General features: G+C 37.4%; 1 long non-coding RNA gene across 1 annotated transcript in view; it reads left to right on the top strand.

The window, feature by feature from the left end:
• The first annotated feature begins 3,438 nt into the window (after nucleotides 1-3,438).
• LOC144316748 (uncharacterized) overlaps nucleotides 3,439-21,009 on the top strand; it is a 29,250-nt gene continuing 11,679 nt past the window's right edge. Inside the window, exon 1 of the long non-coding RNA XR_013382603.1 lies at nucleotides 3,439-3,590. This is a non-coding gene — a long non-coding RNA (uncharacterized LOC144316748). The remainder of the gene's footprint in view (nucleotides 3,591-21,009) is intronic.

The raw sequence follows: 21,009 nt of genomic DNA, 5'->3' as shown, positions 1-21,009 counted from the left end.
AAAAGAAGCAAGGGGTATGCTCTGCTAGAGTTGATTGTCTCAATCACATACTCGCAAGAAGATCCACCATAACACTGTGATATATAAAAGTTGCCTGTGTGCGTGTGTGTGTATAAAATAAATTGACTGGGCATATAACAGTTTTATGTCTTTGTGTAGCATTATATAAATACCATAGGAGTGGACTTGATGGAACTTTGAAATGTCATTTAATACCACCACTTTAATGCCTACTTTGACTATATAGGCAGATTTATCACAATGATTTTAAAACCCATGCTTCTGGAACTTACCAGGCCAAAGATTCGAAGGTCCTTTCTATTATCCAAATGATAGTTTTCATAACCTTCATCAGCATGGTCTCCCTTATTTACAACCGGAATCTCTCTGTGGAAGCCACAGCCATATTCCTCTACTGCTGTCCCAGATGCAGGCAGGTTTCATCTATTTCGTGTCTGGACACATCTGATGCCGGCCAGTTAACAAAAAACTTGGACCATTTCCTAATGACATTTTGTTAGAAGTTTTTGTGTGTGCAATCCTTCCGATGTTGGAGGATCAGTCATTGGTTTGCCTCTTATGATTAGTGTGAGGATCCACATAAGAACCATTTTAACCAAAAGTTAGCATTAGACTTACTATTTTTGAAAGGTTATCAAAACAACATTAAGAAGCGCTATTCTACCTCAGTGCAATTATGACAGCTGACCCCTTTAATTAACTCTGTAACTACATTTCATATTTTCTCATAGAGCCTTTGACACAAATGTTTCAGGCTTTGCTTTAAAGCCTATTTTTCTCTTTTAAAGTCTTCAAAGGAGTCTGGAGTTTCAAAAAACCATCAAAATGTGTTGAAACATATTTAAAAGAACACATATTTTTATGGACCTGCATAGTTTGTACACGCTCTTTTCCAGGTTTCCAGCTACATATGAACTAGGAAAGGGTTCTGTGCGGGGAAAATACCGTAGTTGTCACAGGGCGGAGGGGACTCTCCAGTGTCTTTGACTTCTGTCCAGGAGAAATTAAGAGAAGAATTCATCAAATGTGAATGTTAAGAACTCAGAAACTGGAATGTTTGTCCAGAGCCCCAGGCCTCAGAGCAAATGCTCTTATGCTGCTGGGCTCCAGGGGAAGACTGAAGCCAAAGTCAACATGAGCAGAAACTCCATCTGACTGATGCTGTGGAAACAGCTGTGAGCACTTAGCTGGAAAACCACCTCAGATTCCTCTCCCAGAAAACACTGATGACATGGGAGATGGGGAGCAGGAAAGCTCTGTCAGGGTCTCTCTTCAGCTGTGGTCAGAAAAAAAAACTTTCTTTCCCTGAAAACTGTAAATAGATGGGTTCAGCCCTGGTCATAATAAAACACCAAAGACAAACACACACACACACACACACACTTTTTTTTTTCTCCCTTAAATTAGCTCACGTCTCCTCCTTTCTTTGCATATTAATCAGAAATTGGCTAAGTCATCTTTCATGTGGATTTTTTGGGTAAAGACCCGTTCGATCTTAGGTTCATCGACTAAATGAAATTGTATGCTATTCAGAATAGCATTAAAGGTCCGCTTGGATAGTGAATGTTTAATTTTGATAAGTTTTCAGTTTCTAAGAATAGCCCAAATTCTTTGGGTTGAGATTTTATTTTCTGCTTATTGTTCTTCCTGGCGGATTTATTTACTGTTTCTTAGGAGGAAATAGAAAAATATTACATGAAACAATGAATAGGTTTTGATCCACTCTGGGGAAAGTGAGTTTCTTCCCTTGTGATCACAGCTTTAAAAACTAGCATGGTCTTCTAATGAAGAGCTATGGGTAAAGTGGTTGAGAAATCTCAGAAATAGGAATAACTGAGGGGCAAAGAGAGGCCAAGATAGCATTATTGCAGTTCTGAACATTCTCTATAAGATGGCACATAGCCAGAGCATGTAATGTTGACAATAAGGTATCTGGAGTGGCCAAAAGCAAGTGCTATTTATAAATACACATCATCAAAAAAATTAATTTGTCTTCCTGTTTAGACACCTATTTAATTATGTAAATTTCATTATTTTATGACAAATTTAATTCTAGGCTCAAGTGTCAATATATAACATGGATTATTATTATAAATGATAAATTTTAAGTATGATTTTTAAAGTGACTTCCATTATTGAGCATTGTACTTATAAAGAACTAGAAGCATCCTAAAATGATGTTATCTCAAAAGTAAGATGAATTCCATCCATGTGTTCAACAAATATTTGCTGTGCTTTGCCACTGGGCACTATTCTGGGCAGACAATATAGCAACAGACTCATTTGTCTCATGGAGATTATACTGTAATAGTGATGCAATATGCAATTAAAGAAATAAATATAGGTCAGGTTTAGATAACTGCTATGGAAGTGAAAAATAAAATTAAAAAAGGCAAAATCAGGCACATTGAGGTTGGCAGCTGCTAATTTATATAAGGTGCTCAGGAATGGCCTTTCTAAAAAATGTTACTCATAAGCAAAGACACGAAGCGAGGTGGAGAATCATGTCATGTGTCTACTGGTCAGAAAAATGTCTGAGGCAAAGAGCAAAACAAATGTGAAGCTCTTGAAGTATAAAGACACTGGGCTTATTTGAGAAAGTGCAGACAACCAGTCTGGCTAGACAACAGAACTGAGGGATACTGGTAGGGCAGAGGACAGTGGGGACCAGAGCAAGGCAGATGCCTTTTGGTCTGAGATGGAAACCACCGGAGAGCTTTGAGCGGAAGAGAGGCCCAATTTAACGGGAGTTTCAGGATCCCTCTGGCCTCTGTGTGCATAATAGAACAGGGAGATGAGGGTGGGAGGAGAGGACTCATATGTAGAAGGGAGGAGAGACTTGGAACAGGGTCATGGCAATGAAAAAAGGTAAGAAGTGGTTGTATCTTGAAATTATTTTGAAATTAGAACCCATAGAATGTGTTCATGATTTAAAGAGGATTCAGAGCTGACGCCAAATATTTTGATCTGAGCAACTGGGGAACTAGATGGAAGGCTTCTGGGAAATGAATTGCCTTGGAAAGATGAGGAGATCCCTCAACTGTCTGAAATGGCTAAGAAACTGTAGATGAGAGAAGTATGTGCCAGTTGATTTTAGGGGGAGGCAGAAAGCTCCCAGGTCTGGGTGAGAGGAATAAAGTAGAAATAGCTAATGATTGACTCTGCGTAGGGAATTAATTCAAGGTACTGAGCCAAGAAATGAGGAAAAAAAAAAAAACTGCTAGAAAAGGAAGAGTGTATCAGGAGCTTTCCCAGGACCAGAAGGATAGATTTTCCAAGGCTCGGCTATCTTCTGAAAGCCAGAGTATTTACTTAAAGATGTGAAGACAACTGATAGGGTATGGAAGGCTCCAGCAAAAGACATCCACTTACTAATCTCCTAGGCAACGGTGGAATGTAGCTACTCAGAGCCGCACAGGGTAACACTGCTGTGATCAAGGGCTCTGGCAACATGCAGATGAAAATCCTGGCTCTGCCGCTTCTAATTTGTATGACCTTGGGCAAGATATGTGACCTTCCTAAGTCTGAGTTCCTTCGTCTTTAAAATGGTGGTTGGAGAATTAAATGAGGTAATGACTGTAAAATTCGCCGCACAGTGCTTGTCGCAGAATAAATTCCGACGACTGTTATCTGTATCACCACCAGCCCTCAAAGATGCAACTGAGCAGCAGTGAGATTTCAGTGATCAGGGCCCCAGTAGGCCAGAGAGAGCAGAGAGCATGCAAATCTCCCTTCACCAGCATGAAAAAGAACAGCTGCTTCCCATATGGAAATAGGATGCTTGGAATTTTTGATGTTATTGCTTTTTTTATGTCTCCTGAGTTGTCACCCCAAAAGCCTAAAACACCTCTGATGTAAATGTCATGGTTTTTCATTTCTCCGAAGAATCTGAGGTGGATGTGTGTTAAAGGAATTGCCTTAAAACGATAGAAATGCAGTTTTAATTTTCTTATCAAAGTAGATATTAAAGTTTCAATTTTATAATTACAATAAAGGAGAAATATGAATGCAGACAAAAAGGTAAAATGAAAAATGGCCAGAGTAGTAGTGTTGTGGAATTATGATTTTTTTTCATCTCAAAAAGCTTCATTATACCATATTTTGTATTGTAGGTTTAATTACCTATTGTTTTTATAAATTTATAGGTTATAATGCATATGTACTTATGTACATATCTAATATGCATAGCAAAATGCCTGAGTGACTATATATTAAAATATGAAGAGTGGTTATGCCTTGGTACTTATGAGTCATTTTTCATTTAATTGTATTTTCAAAATTTTCTATAGTTTTTTTGTAACATAATTTTATCAAAATTAGCAGCTTAGTTCAGAGCTACAGAATAAGATATATGCTTATGCGCAATATTATTAATAAATGGCAAAATATTGATCTCCTAATCAAACGTCCACAGGTGAAGTTTTACTCCTCAGAGTAAGACAATTTAGGTCTTTTCTCAGGGTTCTTTATGTAAAAATTGTGTGGAGGCTACTAATGAAGTACTGGCTTTATCAAATACCCATTCATTCATTTATTCACTTAAATAGGATTGTCAAAAGTGGCCCTAAATGCATAAGTAAATGAGATCAGAGTATTAAATAAGTTGTAATTGGCTAATTAGATGTTGACTTATTTGGTATACTTTGAGTTGTTCTGTTTCTTCAGTCCTCTCAAATCAGAAAATCTCGAACTTCCTTACAAAAATTAATTTAATAATGACTAAATATTAAATTATCTGACCAAGCCAATGTTATTCCTGGTATTCTTTAATAACTGAGCAATGTTCATTTGTTCCTGTAAAAGTTGCTCTCGCTTCCATCTATAGGTTATCGAGTGATCTAGCCAATCTTCTGAGCACCGTCTGTCAATTTCTAGGTAGGGATCATTGACGGGGAATAGACACCTACTGTGGTTCCTGGCGCCTTGCGCGTCTCCTGAAGCTGTCTGCAAAGATATTGTTTCCATATAAATCTCACAAAGCCTCGGAGCATATCAAATTTTGGATAGTGGTGACTATCTGGAAGACCTTACCCTGTTTCGTATTTTTGCTAAATAGAACTACTTAGCCTTTAGCAACTGGCATCTGCTATAAATGTCTGTGAAAACATATGTAAGGATTTCCTAATGTCGGGTTTGACTCACATTACCCCGAGCTAGCAAGAAAACTTCTCATTTAACAATCTGTTAGTTTCATGGAAACGTGTGATTTGATATATCTAGAGAAAATATCATACGACCCTAAGAAGCCTTAGGAATAAGATGCTATCAAGATCCTACAAGCAGGTCTGGACATAGTAAAGTGCTTTGTGGATGCCAGTGAGCATGATGAGAGATAACAGAAAAGAAGGTACATTTATGTACAAGGAAAGTTTATCCTCATAAATTTTAGTGAGAGTCATGGCTGCTAATTAAGGCCAACTCTCAAGGCCAAACGTAGTTGGCTTTCATCAATCCACCTGATTCAGTACAGCTGTTTCCTAAGGGAACCTGGAGGCATGTAATTTGTTCTCACAGGATTTGTATTCTGTGTTATTTATTTATGATAGATCTTTGGGTTTAGAGGTTACATAACCATATGTTCATAATACCATTAATTGACCACATAATTCATCTATTCCTGACCATGCAAGTAATTTTTAGGGACCATTTCAAAAAAAAAAAAACTTTGAAATACCTCTTAATGATATAAAATGTGAGTACCCCAAATACCTTAAATTGGATCATGTAGGAAACTACAAAAATTGCATTTCTGGATTTGGAGATAAGCCACAATTTGAGAACACTCAGGAAGAATTAGCAATGCTGACTCTGCCATGAACAACACAATCCGAAGAGAGCTTTCCTGAGACTTTAAAAATTCTTTGGCAAGGAGAAGAGGAGGATGGTGAAGACTACACTTCTGAAGGTGACCTAGCTGTGACAGGTGAGAAATACACTGGAAAGAAAAGTGGGTACTTTTGCCATTTGAGCCCAGGACTAGTGTGATAGATAATACAGGCTTATGGAAGATCTTATCTTACAAACAACATGTTTTGGTTCCAGGATGATATAAAGTTTGAATAATAACAGCCAGATTCCATTGTTATTAAAACTATTCTCTTTTCACAGTTGTAATTGGATTAGAGCCCAAAATTCCAGAGCAGTGGGTCTTAGGAGAAATAGTATGTAGAAATGGAGCATCGACTGCTTAAGAAAACAATAAAAAGGGACACAAGCGTGAGTTTATATGAAATTCCACATTCCAACAAACCTCTTTTCTTTACCCTCCTGCTATCCTCTGTGGAGATCCAAAAAATTTTCAGATTTTTGACTTAGTGCCCATTCAAAAAAATACGACTTAAAAAACTTTTCTCCTCAAAGTTTTAACAAAAGGAATGTTGCCTTTACAGCTGTCAAATGTGGAAGTTACACGTATATTCCAACGTATACAACTCAATACTACTCAAAATATTCTTGGAGACCACTTTTCGAAATTTCATTCTGGATTCATTATAACAACCATTTTTTTCTCCTTCCCTTTCTCTCTTTGTATAATACTGAAATAGTCTTTCAGCCATACTTCTGTTTAAATGAATTTTGGCTCCTTCCAAAAATTAATCCCCTTCCTTTAGTACATGACCATTCAATACTAAGGAGAATTAAAAGAAGAAAAACAAACGAACCAAAAAAAAAAAAAAAATGTACTTCAGACATAACAGGAAATCCCCCAAGAATAGTGAGGGCATTATAATGGTAATTGCATCCCTACTACACTGTGATAAAACTGAACAGAACAGAACTCATTTGGAGCTGTGTTAAAAAGTTAACTTAATTACTTTATAGTTCAGCCTCATAAATCTTGAGATTAAGGATACAGCATTTTTTTTTTTTTTTGTCTGATCATCTGATCATGGAAGATTTGCTTACTACACCTGTGGGCAAGAAGGAAATCGGACAAAGGCAACCCTCTTGCTTTGAGTCTATGATAGTTGTCATTTTTAAATAAGAAAATAGCATATTTAGAAAGGAATTAGGACAAAGAAAAACAAAACTCTGGATAAAATAGCCAGGAAGATTATTGTTGGATGACCAGTCAAGCCACATGGATGATTATGACTAGTGGAGTTGACTATGATTCTTCTGGATTGCTAGGGGTGTGTTTTTTAGGGTTCAGTCCCAGCCCTTTGGCTTACTAGCTATATGATCTAGAACAAGTCCCTCAAAATCTCTTTGCCTTGGTTTCTCCATCTCTAATGTGGGGATAATAATAATAAGACCTGATAGACTTGTGAAATCCTCATGAGATAATATGTGTGAAGACCTCACAACAGTATTGAGTATTCATGTGTACTCTATACTCATTACCTACTGTATGATTGGTATTATATATGAATAGCTGATTATACTTTCTTAGTTCAAGGGCAAAGAGATGTAAAAAAATAGTAGAAATAGAAAGGAATTGAAAAATCATGTAGCAAAGATGACTTTTCTACAGTGATTTCAAGTAAAATATGTCAACAATAAAGATCACTCTTAGCTCTGGGTCTCAAAAGCTTTTTTTTTTTTTAAGATTTTATTTATTGATATATTCATTTAATTTATTTGAGGGCAGGGAGCAGGAGAGAGACAATTCCAAGCAGGCTCCATGCTGAGCTAGAAGCTTGAGGTGGAGCTTGATCTGACCCCTCTGAGATCATGACCTGAGCCAAAATCAAGAGTCAGATGCTTAACCAACTGAGCCACCCAGACGCCCTTCAAGAGTTTCTTTCCTTCCTTAATTAGCACCTTCTAAATGAGAACAAACATTTTTTTTTAAAACAACTGAAACAAATGTAGAAACTGTATATTCATACTGAATAACATAGAGTAGAATAATAGCATTTATGTATCTTTAAGTATTGGAACACATTACGTGGTTAAGTCTTCTCCTTGGTGAATCCTAGTTAGTTCATGAAATTACTAACTTAGGGTTTTGACATTTAACTGTTTTGGTATTTGTGGAACCTAAGTATTTTAATGAATGCTGGTACCTAAAAGGTATAAAAAGTTTCAAATGATGTCCTCAAGTGGAGCTGTAATTCATGCAAACAATAACAATGATGGTGACAGTTACCATTAATTGAGGGCCTAAAATATGCCAGACCCTGTTCTTTGCACTTTAACATGAAATAGCTTATTTAGTCTTCTTCACAACCCTATAAGCTAGATACTATTTTCCCTGAGTGTTGTGCCTGTTTAAGATGATGGAGAGAAGTCAAACAAACTACAATAAAATGATAGGCTGATAGCCTTTACTACTGACGGGCCTTTGTCTATTGCAGCTCTGGCCCAGAAAGCTGCAGCAGGGGCATCAGTCATTGCTACTGTAAAGACACTGATGCTTGGGGCAGAAGCAATTGCTTCCTGAAGTAAGAACCCCCCATGCATAATCATTAAACACATTTATACATTAGTTTCAGCCTATCTCAAACAGGGACATTCTCCTACTTTGTAGCCTTTCTTGTAGCTTCCCAGGGTTCTTTCCTAAATTGAATGAAGGCCTCTAAGCATCAGCTTTGGAATTGCCATGGCTAATTGTCTAGGTGATTTTTGTATTCAAGCAAACACCAGGACTGACATCCTAAAACAGAACATCATAACCTTTGTTGGCTGATTCTTCTGGAGATGATTAATGGAGACATGACTAGATACACTCACTGACTATAAAAGCAAATTAGGAGGGAAAAAAAGGCCATTGGGCAGGGATACCAGCAAACCCTCTAGGGCAACCTGCTTTATGACTTGCTAAGAAAGGCATTGATGTCTTCTCTCTCTTGAACACTCACAGATGATTTAGAAAATCATGGTAGTTTTAACATGTTGGAAATGAAGTTTTATAAAGTACTTGCAGAATTGTTTTATCAGTATACTTTTAGTGTATGATTGGATTCCTTGATTAATCCTTTTTGAGATGAGGACAAATGCATGACTGGGCACATGGATACAACTATCGTATCTACTGAAGCATATAACCTGCATATCAGGTGAGTGATAAGGGATACATGCTTATTGAAGGATGTTACCAGGCTCCATGGGGTCCCTATGTATGGCAATAGGTTATGTAGTTGCTACTACTGTTTTTAGCTACAGCAATTTTCAAAATATAAAACGGAGATTAGGAACCATATGGATGCATTTACATTGAATGCAGCCATTGGGTTTTAATGTAGAAGACTGGCATATTTATTTTTAACAGTATGGAGAAATTAATGAAATAAAATGAAACTACCCTGCCAGCCAAAAGAAATACACTTCAAAAAGGGAGCACATTCCTGCACATTATTTTTTATGACATTTTACAAATTTAGGTATAGAAAATTTAATTTAGGATATGTTACTGTAGGTGGCATAAGATTTAAGCTTAGTTATTTCATTTGTAAAGTTGAGATAATTGCTGTGAAGAATAAATGAGAGGATATAAGTAAAATATTTAGGAAAGTGTAAACAACTTTATACTTACTGAATAAATGTTACCTATTATGTTTCTAGATTAATATGACTCTTTTCTAGAAAGGTGCCATGATTAATACATTTTGCTAAAATAATTGAGTTCAGTATAGATAAGAATTAATTAGATCAGTTTTCCACATTATTAAAGACAAATATTTCAAATAGAAAAATGATTTAGAGGAAATCTAGAAACAATTGGAATAACATGTTGATCCCTATTGGGAAAGTTAGATAAATTACATAAATATGGAAGGAAAAATATAATAAAAGTAAATATGAGCAGATTTCAACATATATAATCTTTGTTATATCATTGTGTTTGATTAGCTGTCACCCGATTTGTAACAACACAAATAAAACAGAACAGCACACATACTAAATGGCAAAATTGAGGCAAAAATATAGCTTGACAGCCAATATGGTGTACCCAATCCAACAAGATAGAGTTTAAGTGAATGCTTTGGGTGGAATGCCTTGCAGGAATAAATATATCATCTACCATTTGAACCTGATGTTTGCTGTCATTAATAGTAGGATGGATCAATCTGATATATTAGCTGGAACGAGTTAGACAACAAACACCAAAATAGCTGAAAAGGAAAAAAATTATTCCACCTCTCAATAAGTCTTAGAGTAGGATGACTTTCCATCTGGTTAATTCTGGGGCTGAAATTCATCAAGAACCAGTGTTCCCATGGCACATGCATACCATGGAGTACACTCAAAAAAAAAAAAAAGAAAAAAAAGAAATAAGCTACTGTTCATGTAATAATATAGATGAATCTCAAATCCATTATGCTAAGTGAAAAAAGCCAGAGTCAAAGGCTATATACTGCATGATTCCATTTATATGACGTTCTGGGAAAGACAAAGCTATGACAGAGAAGAAATCACTAGTTACCAAGGGCCAGAAGTGGAGGAAGGTGATTAAGTACAAAGATGCATGAGAACTCTCAGGGGTGATACAACTATTCTGTATCTTGACTATGGGGATTGTTACATGAATTGGTCAAAATTCATAGTTTTTTTTTTTTATCTCTATTTTCACTGCATTTAAATTTACTCTGATAAATTTTAAAATAAACAACAAAAAAATCCTCCTTTGTCATCTTCTGTGTGTCTGTCTGACCTGTGGCTACTTCACCTCATGCTTACAAGTAAGTTGCCTTATTTCCAGGTATCACAGGTAGGTCAGATAATGTCCAGCAGAAGGGAAGCTGTCCCTTTTTGTGTTCTCTTTTTCTTGGTAGGAAATATATTTCAGAAACCTATCTTCCTGTTCCCACACATCTGATGGACTATAACTGGGTCACATGTCCATCCATTTAATCAATTCTGGCAAGGAAAACTAATTAATCATAATTAACACGGATTTAGAATCTAACCTTAGGCTTGAGATAAAGACACCGTTCCTAAGGCTAGATATCTGAACACATCAGAAATTCACCTGGTGGGATCCCTGGGTGGTGCAGCGGTTTAGCGCCTGCCTTTGGCCCAGGACGCGATCCTGGAGACCCGGGATCGAATCCCACGTCGGGCTCCCGGTGCATGGAGCCTGCTTCTCCCTCTGCCCATGTCTCTGCCTCTCTCTCTCTCTCTCTCTCTCTCTGTGTGACTATCATAAATAAATAAAAATTAAAAAAAAAAGAAATTCACCTGGTAAGGATAAACTATAGTTGTGGTGAACATAACTAGTAGTGATGAACAATGAACAGTGTCTGTCCAGTTGGCTGGCAACCACATGATTTTATTCAATGATACACTTTGATACAGGTCAACAGGAATGAGATAAGACCAAATAAAACAAAACAGTCCAGCTAATGCTTGACCTTACTTGCATGCTTACCTCATCCTCTATTACTTGCATCTAGTAATAGATGCATTTTTCTATAATTGGAAATGTAATCCCTTCAGTGTAATACTCTTGAGAAAGTTGTTTGATGAGAGATTGACTTGGAAACTATGTCATTTAAGGAATTACTGCAAGAAATAGAACTGGTATGTGCACCAGCATGTGGAAGACACATTAGATGACATCTATGTGTTGTCAAAGACTAAAGAAAGAACCATAAGCAGAAAGTACAGTGTGAGGTAGGGGAGAAATGTCAAATACAGTTAGAGTTATCCAAAGACTTCTAATGAGGGTGAAGCACCACTGTGAACGTCCAAAGCCGACCTAGACAATGCCTCTATGAATGTAGTAGGAGAGGATTCTACCATCAGATGGATTGTTGGACTGGACGTTCTAAGCCTCTTTGCAATATGGCTATGATGCTAAAACTTTTCTTAAGTACACAAGGGAATACAAGATTTTGTGTGTACAATATATTCAAATATACACTTACTACATGTTACTAGAAAAGATTTTATTCATTTTAAGACTAGAAGGCAATATATAATAAAATAAAAATTTGCTATAAAAGGCAGTAAGATTATGGGATGAATTAAAAACAAAATCTAAGGGAAGTCTAGATGAGAAGTAGAAAATTTCAGCTTAGTGTAACACTGAGGAGGCTCTGATATAAGTGCACTCTATTCACCAGGCAATGCTAACAAACCCGTCTTTCAAATGTGCCTCCTTTAAGAGAGACTCAAAGCTGACACTAGCTCCTGGAGTCTCTCCTGGTCCTGCTCCCCATCTAATGTAAAACTTTTGATGTCCTCTCTGCCTATGGTTTCTAGGCATGTGATTTTTGAAAATACATAATTGAAGACACTCACTGACATAGAGATTTTTAGGAATTTTCATAGACTGTGGGAAAATATCTGATGGTCAGCTTATTGATAAAAGGGAGAAAAATGCTTAACAAATCATTTCTCTAAGATTATGCATAGCGTTGATTATTTGGTGAAGTATTATTATTATTATTTTCAGTTTTTATTACCTAATGCAATTTCGTTTTGTTTACCAGTGAAGCAGAAAGGCCATGACTAAAAACAGTCACTTATCATTGACAGAACCAAAGGAAGAGTTTCACATTTCATAAGTTACTCGTGTTAATATTTTTGCTAATCATGGAAAAATCGTACTAACTCGAAACCATTCAAAGGCACCAGATAAATAAAGCAACTACTTAGCTATCAACACGTAAGTGGAAACATGGTATAGCTTAAAGTCCATAGCAATAAAGAATCACTTAATAGCACAGGTGTGTTTGGGTTATTTTTAGCTGCTTACAAAACTCAAAGTTAAATAGCAAAGAAATTGAATGCAAAGCTCTTTCTTCATGGTCTAGTTATATCTATTAAACTTTCCCTCATGTTAAGTGAATTTGTTCTCAAGTTATTTACGGCTCCCATTTTCTTATGTATAACTTTAGAAATGCATCCTGAACTAAGAGGCTTGCTGTGTGGGTGTGTTGTGCTGGGAAAATTTGAAGAAAACAAAAAGATCTTAATTAGGAGAAAGACTGTAAGAACCCAAATGCAAGAAAACAAAAGGGAAATAATAGAAAAACAAAAAAGGAGGACCATAAATTTGTGTTTCCTAATTTCAGAAATGCACTGAATACAGTAATCCCCCCTTATCTATGGGGGATACGTTCTAAGACCCCCATAGATGCCAAAACTATACTACCAAGCCATATACATCCTATCTTTTTTCCTCTACATATAACTAGCTGTGATAAAGTTTAACTTATAAATACGCACAGTAAGAGATTAACAATAATAATCACTAAATTAGAACAATTGTAACAAAATACTTAATATAAATTATGTGGTCTCTCTCAAAATATCATATTGTACTGTACTGACCCTGCTTCTTCTTGTGATGATGAAATATAAAATGTGTGTGATGATATGAAGTGAGATGAATGGCACAGGTATCGTGACTTAGCGTTTAGGCTCCTGCTGACCATGTATCAGAAAGAGGATCATCTGCTTCGAGATCAAAGTTGGCTGCTGGTAACTAAAACCATGAAAATTGAAACCTCAGGTAGGGGGAGACTACCGTACCCAACTTCTACAAAGCTCTATTTGGGGCATTTTATGATGACATGAGGTATAAAACCACTTCATCATCTGTCCCAATGGGTTCTACTGTGATAGAAAAGTGACCCTTAGGATATGCATTTCCTCTAACATTAATGCTAAGTTAAATTATTTTCCGTGGGTTGTGGAATTCTTACATTGATTTTATAAGAAAACATTTTCAGGCAGCTCTTTCTGGACTCTAAACAAGAAGAAAGGGCAGAAACTTTACAGTTACCAGCTCTTCCTACTTGACTATGCATTTCTCTACCTTGCTGGGTAGGTCAAAAAAACTTGAATTATTTTGTTTTTAAAAGTAGGAAAGTGATTATTTATTCAGTCACTAATATTGAGATTGAATACTTTTGTAGCGCTGGCGTTGTGGGTGTGTAGAACAGTTTAACCACCACTCAAAAGCTGACCAATTTCAACAGCTCCCTACACTTGGGCCATCTAATTTCCCAACACCCCAACATGACAGAGCCACCTGCATCTTCTCTCCTCATGCGAGTGTTTAGTACTTCTGTGCTTTTTACTTATCCTGCTTCCCCAATCTGAATTTTTTTCTCTTTTCTCCTCAAAATTTATTCAGATCCTGCTTAGTCTTCAAAGCCCGACAAAATTCTTGCCTCCTACATGGACCCTTACTGCAGCAAATTACACTGGCCTCCCTCTCTCTCTCTCTCTTTGTCTCTCTCTCTCTCTGCTGCTGCTGTTGTTGATTGTGCTCTTCTGAGAGGAGTGGTGTTCGGTGCTACTGTTTTGTTTCTAACAGTTCAGTGGTTATCCACGCTGTCTGTAGATCCATTAGAGGTGTTTTTAAAAAAGTAAGATTTAGTTCTCACCCCATAACAACTGAATTAGAATCCCTGAGGATCGAGCCTGAGCATTGCCAGTTTAAAAAATCTTCCCAGGTGATGTTGATGCATAGTGGAACTTGAGAAATCAGTTGGTTTAGGATAGGTTTAATTCAAAATTACTCATAAAGAGCTATAATTTGAGACCTTTTTTCTGTCACTTTTTGATTATTTTTCTGCTCTACAGAAAAATGCAGACCATGTACCACACATTTTGGACTCACAGATTCAGATGTTAACGTTCAGTCTGGCCCGGAGTAGTGGCTTGGTTTCACCTTGCACACAAGCTCCAATCAATTGATGGTTACTTGTAGCCCATTACTTTGAGGAGGATTCTGAGAAACTTCTGGGTCTGGCAACCATCAAAGCTTCTTGGCCCCATGGTGGAGGAATAAGAAAGACTCACCACACCTGCCCTCCCTCTCTCCCTTCCTCCCTCTCTCCCTCCTTCTCTCACCTGCGCAGCATACACAGGCTTGCAAACACACATCACAAACCCATAGAATTCCTATTTCCATCGTGCAACATCATAACAACTAGGAGAAGTAACAAAAATCTCTAAAATTCCAACATACGACCCCCCCAAAAAAGCCAATATGAACTATCCAATTTATATGAATATTAAAACATTTTTTAAATCAGTGTCTGATTTAATGTGGATTAGATTAAAACAGTGGCTTCCCTCCACCCGACCCACCTCCTTCATTTTCCTTTTCCTTAATTTCAACTGTTTTTGATGGCATTGAATGAAAAAGTTCCCTTGTCATCAGTGGTTAAGAGTCACTTTTTTTATTATTATTATTCATGAGAGACACACAGAGAGGCCAAGACACAGGCAGAGGGAGAATCAGGTTCCCTGTGGAGAGCCCAATGTGGGACTCGATCCCAGGACCCCGGGGTCATGACCTGGGCTGAAGGCAGAAACTCAACCATGGAGCCACCCAGGTGCACCAAGAGTTACTATTAAGATAACCTGGCCTGGGTAATCTTAATAGTTTAAGATTGGCTGGGCTTCTGCTCCGAAGATATGAACTTTGGGAATGGTAAGATTCTCAATTTAGTTTTTAAGTTCTGTTGTTTCAGAAAAGATTCAAAACTTTCTCTGAAATAAATAAGCCAACCGCTGTTCTCACTTTCTATAAATTATTGACAACAGAAATGCCAAATCATAGATAAAGTATTTTACAAACACATACTTGCATTTTTAAAAATAAAACGAAGATTCCAAACTCAAAGAACATTTCTTCTCTAATTTTCTGTTCTGTCAGATATTGTGTGCTATCTTTGATATAATTTTGGCAGATAACAACTTTCCCTATGTGAAAACAACTGTCCTGTGAATTGTAAATGATGTCTAAGGAATTTATTTATTTATTTAAACAAAAGTGTCTGGATTGATTGTGTCTGGAATTCCTCCAAGTTGTAAATATCCCTGTCTAATGGTTGTTAGCCAGCCTAATTTAATAGCAAACATCTCAATTAAAAAAAATGAAAGAAGAAGAAAGAAAGAAAGAAAGAAAGAAAGAAAGAAAGAAAGAAGAAAGAAAGAAAGAAAGAAAGAAAGAAAGAAAGAAAGAAAGAAAGAAAGAACAACAACCCTATGAGTCTGCATAGTGTTTGTATGGGGGAGAGTAAATCCCACCATGACAATCCTCCATTTTTACTGAAGGGAGACTCTTCTGTTCCCATAACCACGACTTCTCTAATTCCACCAACCAATTACAGGGTGTGAGGTAGGAAAGCTCTAAAGGGGAAATGCCATTCTGTTGACCTCAGAACCAGAGGGAATAGGTAAAGGGGCTGAATAAACAGCATAAAGTAATAAGCATGCACAGGAAGTAAGGTGAAATGGAAAGAGAATGTGATTACAACACCTTTGATCTTCATGCTTTGGATTTACTGAGCTGTTTTTCACTTGATGGCTGTCTGGGTGCAGAGAGTGGCCTAAATTCCCCACCACATACACCTACTCAAATAAATGTTGTTTCCATCCAACTAACTCCTCAGTTTAGTTATGACCCACTTTGATGGGCTTCAGGGAGATTTTCAAGTGTATTTCTCCAATGCCAACTATTCAGTTTATTGTTTGAAGAACAGTCATATGCAGTCTCTAAAACTAAATGTTTTGAAAATTTTAGTAATTTACATATACAAAGAATGCAAATCATCCTGTATGCAGATCAAGGCAATAACACCCTTTCTTTAGAGTCTTTACAATTTCTTCTTTTGTCTTCCTCAGACTGTAGTGAACATAAACTTTTTTTTTTTTTTGAGGAGGGAAGAAGGGACAGAAAGAGAGGAAGAAAAAGAATCATAAGTAGGTTCCACACCCAGAACAGAGCCTGACATGGGGTTCGATTTCATGACCCTGAGATCATGACCTGAGTGGAATCAACCAACAGAGCCACCCGGGTGCCCAGTGAACATAAACTTTTTAAAACTCCCATCGCATTTATGTCTGTCCAAGAAATTCATGATCCATTGCCTTTATCACAAGTCATGGGTGTGTGGTGTGTGTGTGTGTGTGTGTGTGTGTAGATGCTGCTGTAAGTGGAGAGAAAAGGCTTACCCATCTTAGTATCCCTCTTGTGGGAGTCACAAAGAGGGATCCTGGTATTTAAGATCATAAATACTGGAGATGCCTGCATGGCTCAATCAGTGGTGTCAGACTTGATTTTGGCTCAGGTCATGATCTCAGGGTTGTGAGACTGAGCTCCACATTAGGTTCCCTGCTAGACGTGAAGTTTGCTGAAGATTCTCTCTCTTCCTCTCCCTCTGCCCTTCCCTTGCCCATCCTTCCCTCTTTAAAAAGAAAGAGAGAAAAAGAAAGAAGAAAAGAAGAAAGAAAGAAAGAAAGAAAGAAAGAAAGAAAGAAAGAAAGAAAGAAAGAAAGAAAAAAGAAAGAAAGAAAAAGAAAGAAAGAAAGAAGAAAGAAAGAAAGAAAGAAAGAAGAAAGAAAGAAGAAAGAAAGAAAGAAAGAAAGAAAGAAAGAAAGAAAGAAAGAAAGAAAGATTAAAAATGTTGGAACCAACGGGCTCTGCAACTGACTAACAACATCTCTGAATCTTAGTTTTCTCACCTGTAATATGGAGATAGCACAACCCACTTCACAGAATTGTTAAAATATTAATTAATATCATATCTATTATTATATATATATAATGGTGGGTTATTAGTGATTACTCAAAATTTGATCATTATTACTAATCATAATACATAGGAAAAAAATGAGACAAGAAGTTTCGGATTAGCCAACACATCCTTTAGGGTCCTAAGGGAAAATCAATAATAGACTCAAATTGGAATAATTTGAGAAGGGTTCATATATCCAAGAACTTGCAACTAAGGTATAAGAGGGTGTAGGAGATCTACGAGGGATAGTGTAGAGACCTGAAGGGATACAGGGAGCAGTAGGTCACTGGAGCCACGCAAGGTTGAGCCGGTGGTGTGCATCTCATCTTCCCTTCTTTGTCCCCATTGCTCCATTTAATGCATTGCTCCTTGTTTAATATGTTTACCCATGTGATTCCCGGTCCATTCTTTTCATGCCCCCAATCATCTTCTATATAGTACATAATCTTTATTTTGATTATGGCTGCTTCACTTCTTCCCATACCTCAGACCAGAAACACTCTTTCTTCTTTCTTTGTTCAATATGTCATTAGTGACTTTGATTCCTTGACTCGGACTGTTCCTGCGGTCCTCAGGCACCACCCCTCATCAGTCCTTGTTGTCACCAGAAATGGCACTGTTTCTGAAATCACACTTTCTAATATTCTACTCTTTGACCACAACTTCCTGTACTTTCCAACTTTCCTGCTCACACTGGTAGGGCTTTAGTAGGTAATGGTTATTTCCCTCATTGTAGAATTAGTGTATCAGCCCTGTCTTCTGAATGTAGACGGATGGTCAACGAGTACAACTATATAAATAGACTTTAAAGTCATCCAAAAATTCTTTCTTTTGGAAATTTGGAAAATATAAATCATCAAAGATAAACAGGGGTGAATGGTGGTTTCAATGAGTCATCTTATCCACCTAGGACTTTCCATGAGTGTCTGCCTTGCATTTTCCAGGGCTTGATCAGAAGGGTTTTATTTAATGTTTTAAGGGAGTCAGTGTTAGTTTCTTGGTTTGCAAACAAAACAAAAGTAAAAACCTAATAGATTTCTATTAACACTGTAAACTTTAAATTTCAAATTTATTCACTCCATCATACTCCTTCCATCTGGTAAGCTCTCTCTTATCAGACCTTCTTCTCCAACTTAGATTCCATAGACTATTTTTGTGACCATTGTCCAGTAAATATTTTCATTGCCTTTGTCATCTTTCCAGAAAAATCCCATTCACTTTTTCCAGGTTTGCATCCATGAAATGTGACTTTCTGGAGAAATTCCACCTCACTGGTCAGATTCTGACCAGGTGCAAATTTGCCCAACGCTATTTCTACCGTGAACAAAAACTAAACTCTGTGGCTTCTCACTAGACCACTGCAGCCTCTCGTTGTATCTCAGGACCAACTCTTGACCCATCCCAGTTCACTCTTCACAAAACAGCCGACCTAAGTTTTGTAAAACATAAAATCAGTTATGCCAGTGTCTTCTATAACATTCTTCAGTGGCAATCTTCTGTAAGGAAAGAAAAAAAAATCAAACTCCTGAATATTGCTGCTTGACACGGTTCCTGTTTAATGTTCCAAAACCATTCTCTCTTCCTTGCTCCACTGTGGGTATACTGCCCTTCTTTCAATTCAGTAAAAGGCAAATAATGCTACTTCAAGGCCTTTGCACATGCTGCCCACCCCGTTTTGCTGGAACATTCTTTTTCTTCCTTTGTGAATGTCTGAGTCCTTCTCTTCTTGGGTACTTCAATGTAATCTTCTGTGACCTTTTAATCTGAAGTAGTCTCCTTCCTTCACTGCATTGCCCCCCATGCTTTATTCTCTTTCCTTTAGGGCTTATCATCTCTCCCCCATTCTGAGTGGGGTTTAAGATCACATTTCTTTTTTTTTTTTAAGATTTTATTTATTTATTCATGAGAGACACAGAGAGAGAGAGAGAGAGAGAGAGAGAGAGAGAGGCACAGACACAGGCAGAGGGAGAAGCAGGCTCCATGCAGGGAGCCTGATGTGGGACTGGATTCTGGGTCTCCAGGATCAGGACCTGGGCTGAAGGCAGCGCTAAACCGCTGTGCCACCCCGGCTGCCCAAGATCATGTTTCTTCTGTTTGTCATTATGTACCCCATGCCTAGGACATAGGGATTGATACATACATAGTAGATGATCAATGAATATTAAATGAGTGAATAGAACTTTAGATATGAGATAGTGGGTAAACAGGGAGTCATGTGTAGCTTTTAAACTAGGAAATCATATGCTGTATCACTAATTTAGACAGACTAATCTAGTGATAAGAAAAAATAAAAGTTAAGTGAGAGAAGTGAAATTGTCTCTTTAAATAAAACTCAGTATTTTCAAGGTTACATTTGTACAAAGTTTGAGTGATCTGAGCCTTGCTCTCTTTAGTTACATTTTTTTCCCTAAATTTCCCCCTTCTTTTGATTACTCCTCTTATGCTTTGCTTACATGTGTAGACGCTATCTCCTCTAAAGGCTCTAAATGAACCAAGTATAGATTAGCATGCTCTATAGCAAAGCTACCATAGGTTGAAGATATACAACATATTGGTAAATACAAAGGAGAACAAATGCCTCAAAGAAAAAACACAGAGAATATATGAAATGTAAGGGATCCAACTTATAAAATACAAGTGTCTGGTCTCGCTCACTTTAGGTACCTGCTGAGTGCACAACCTCTGGCTCACTCTACCTCTTGCTACAACTGCCTCTGCTCAAGCTCTAAAGGGCCAACATGGCTTGCCATCTTTGTCTGAAACTCTCATTTCCAGAATGTCTATATTTCAGGTGTTAGTACCCCTACCCTGGGCCTCCATACTTTAGAAGTGTCTCCTTTGCTCCTCCTCCAGGTACCACTTCACATGGAATGAGAAAACTGATAGACCAAGGAAACCTGCTCATCCAGAGCCTCTAGCCTCCTGTCACCATTTCTGAACCATTTCTGAACCATACCTAGGGACTCCAGCACAGGTGCTAGACTCACTTCCAGAGATCTTGTAGTCTTCTTCACTAGATCCACACTCTGAGGGCAGATCAGACTCTAGAGTGGAAGCACCTTTAGGCTGGAGGGTGGGCCATAGGGTAGCTATTTACTGGGATTTGGCTAGAACTTGTGTATGCAGGCTGGGGTATCAACACGTATGTACATAAGAACCTCTTGTGGTTTAGGACAGACTGGGATGGCATGAGAAGGAAGAGAGGCATTTAATAAGAGCAAATGAATTATCTTTATTAATATCAGATACAAGATATATATTTTAGATTAAAAATACATAATCATTAAACATTAGAAACTATGGGAGAATAGTTGAAACTGAAATATACAATGTTTGGGAATGATCTTTTTTTATTAAGTCATATGCCCATACTCGAAATTCAGGGATGGTCTGCTCCACTTTGTAGAGTCTGTATACAGAGTTCTACATACATGAGAAGGAAATGACCTATGCTTTGGCTGGATGGTTAGGAGAGAATAAAAACCCACATACAGATGTTTGGATGTTTTCCAACAAAAATAAGCCATTTGCTTTTCTTCTCAGTACTGAAAAAAGATGA

This window comes from Canis aureus, chromosome 7 (genome assembly GCF_053574225.1).
Source record: "Canis aureus isolate CA01 chromosome 7, VMU_Caureus_v.1.0, whole genome shotgun sequence".
NCBI lineage: Eukaryota > Metazoa > Chordata > Mammalia > Carnivora > Canidae > Canis > Canis aureus.
This window is presented reverse-complemented; position numbering and strand designations above follow the sequence as displayed.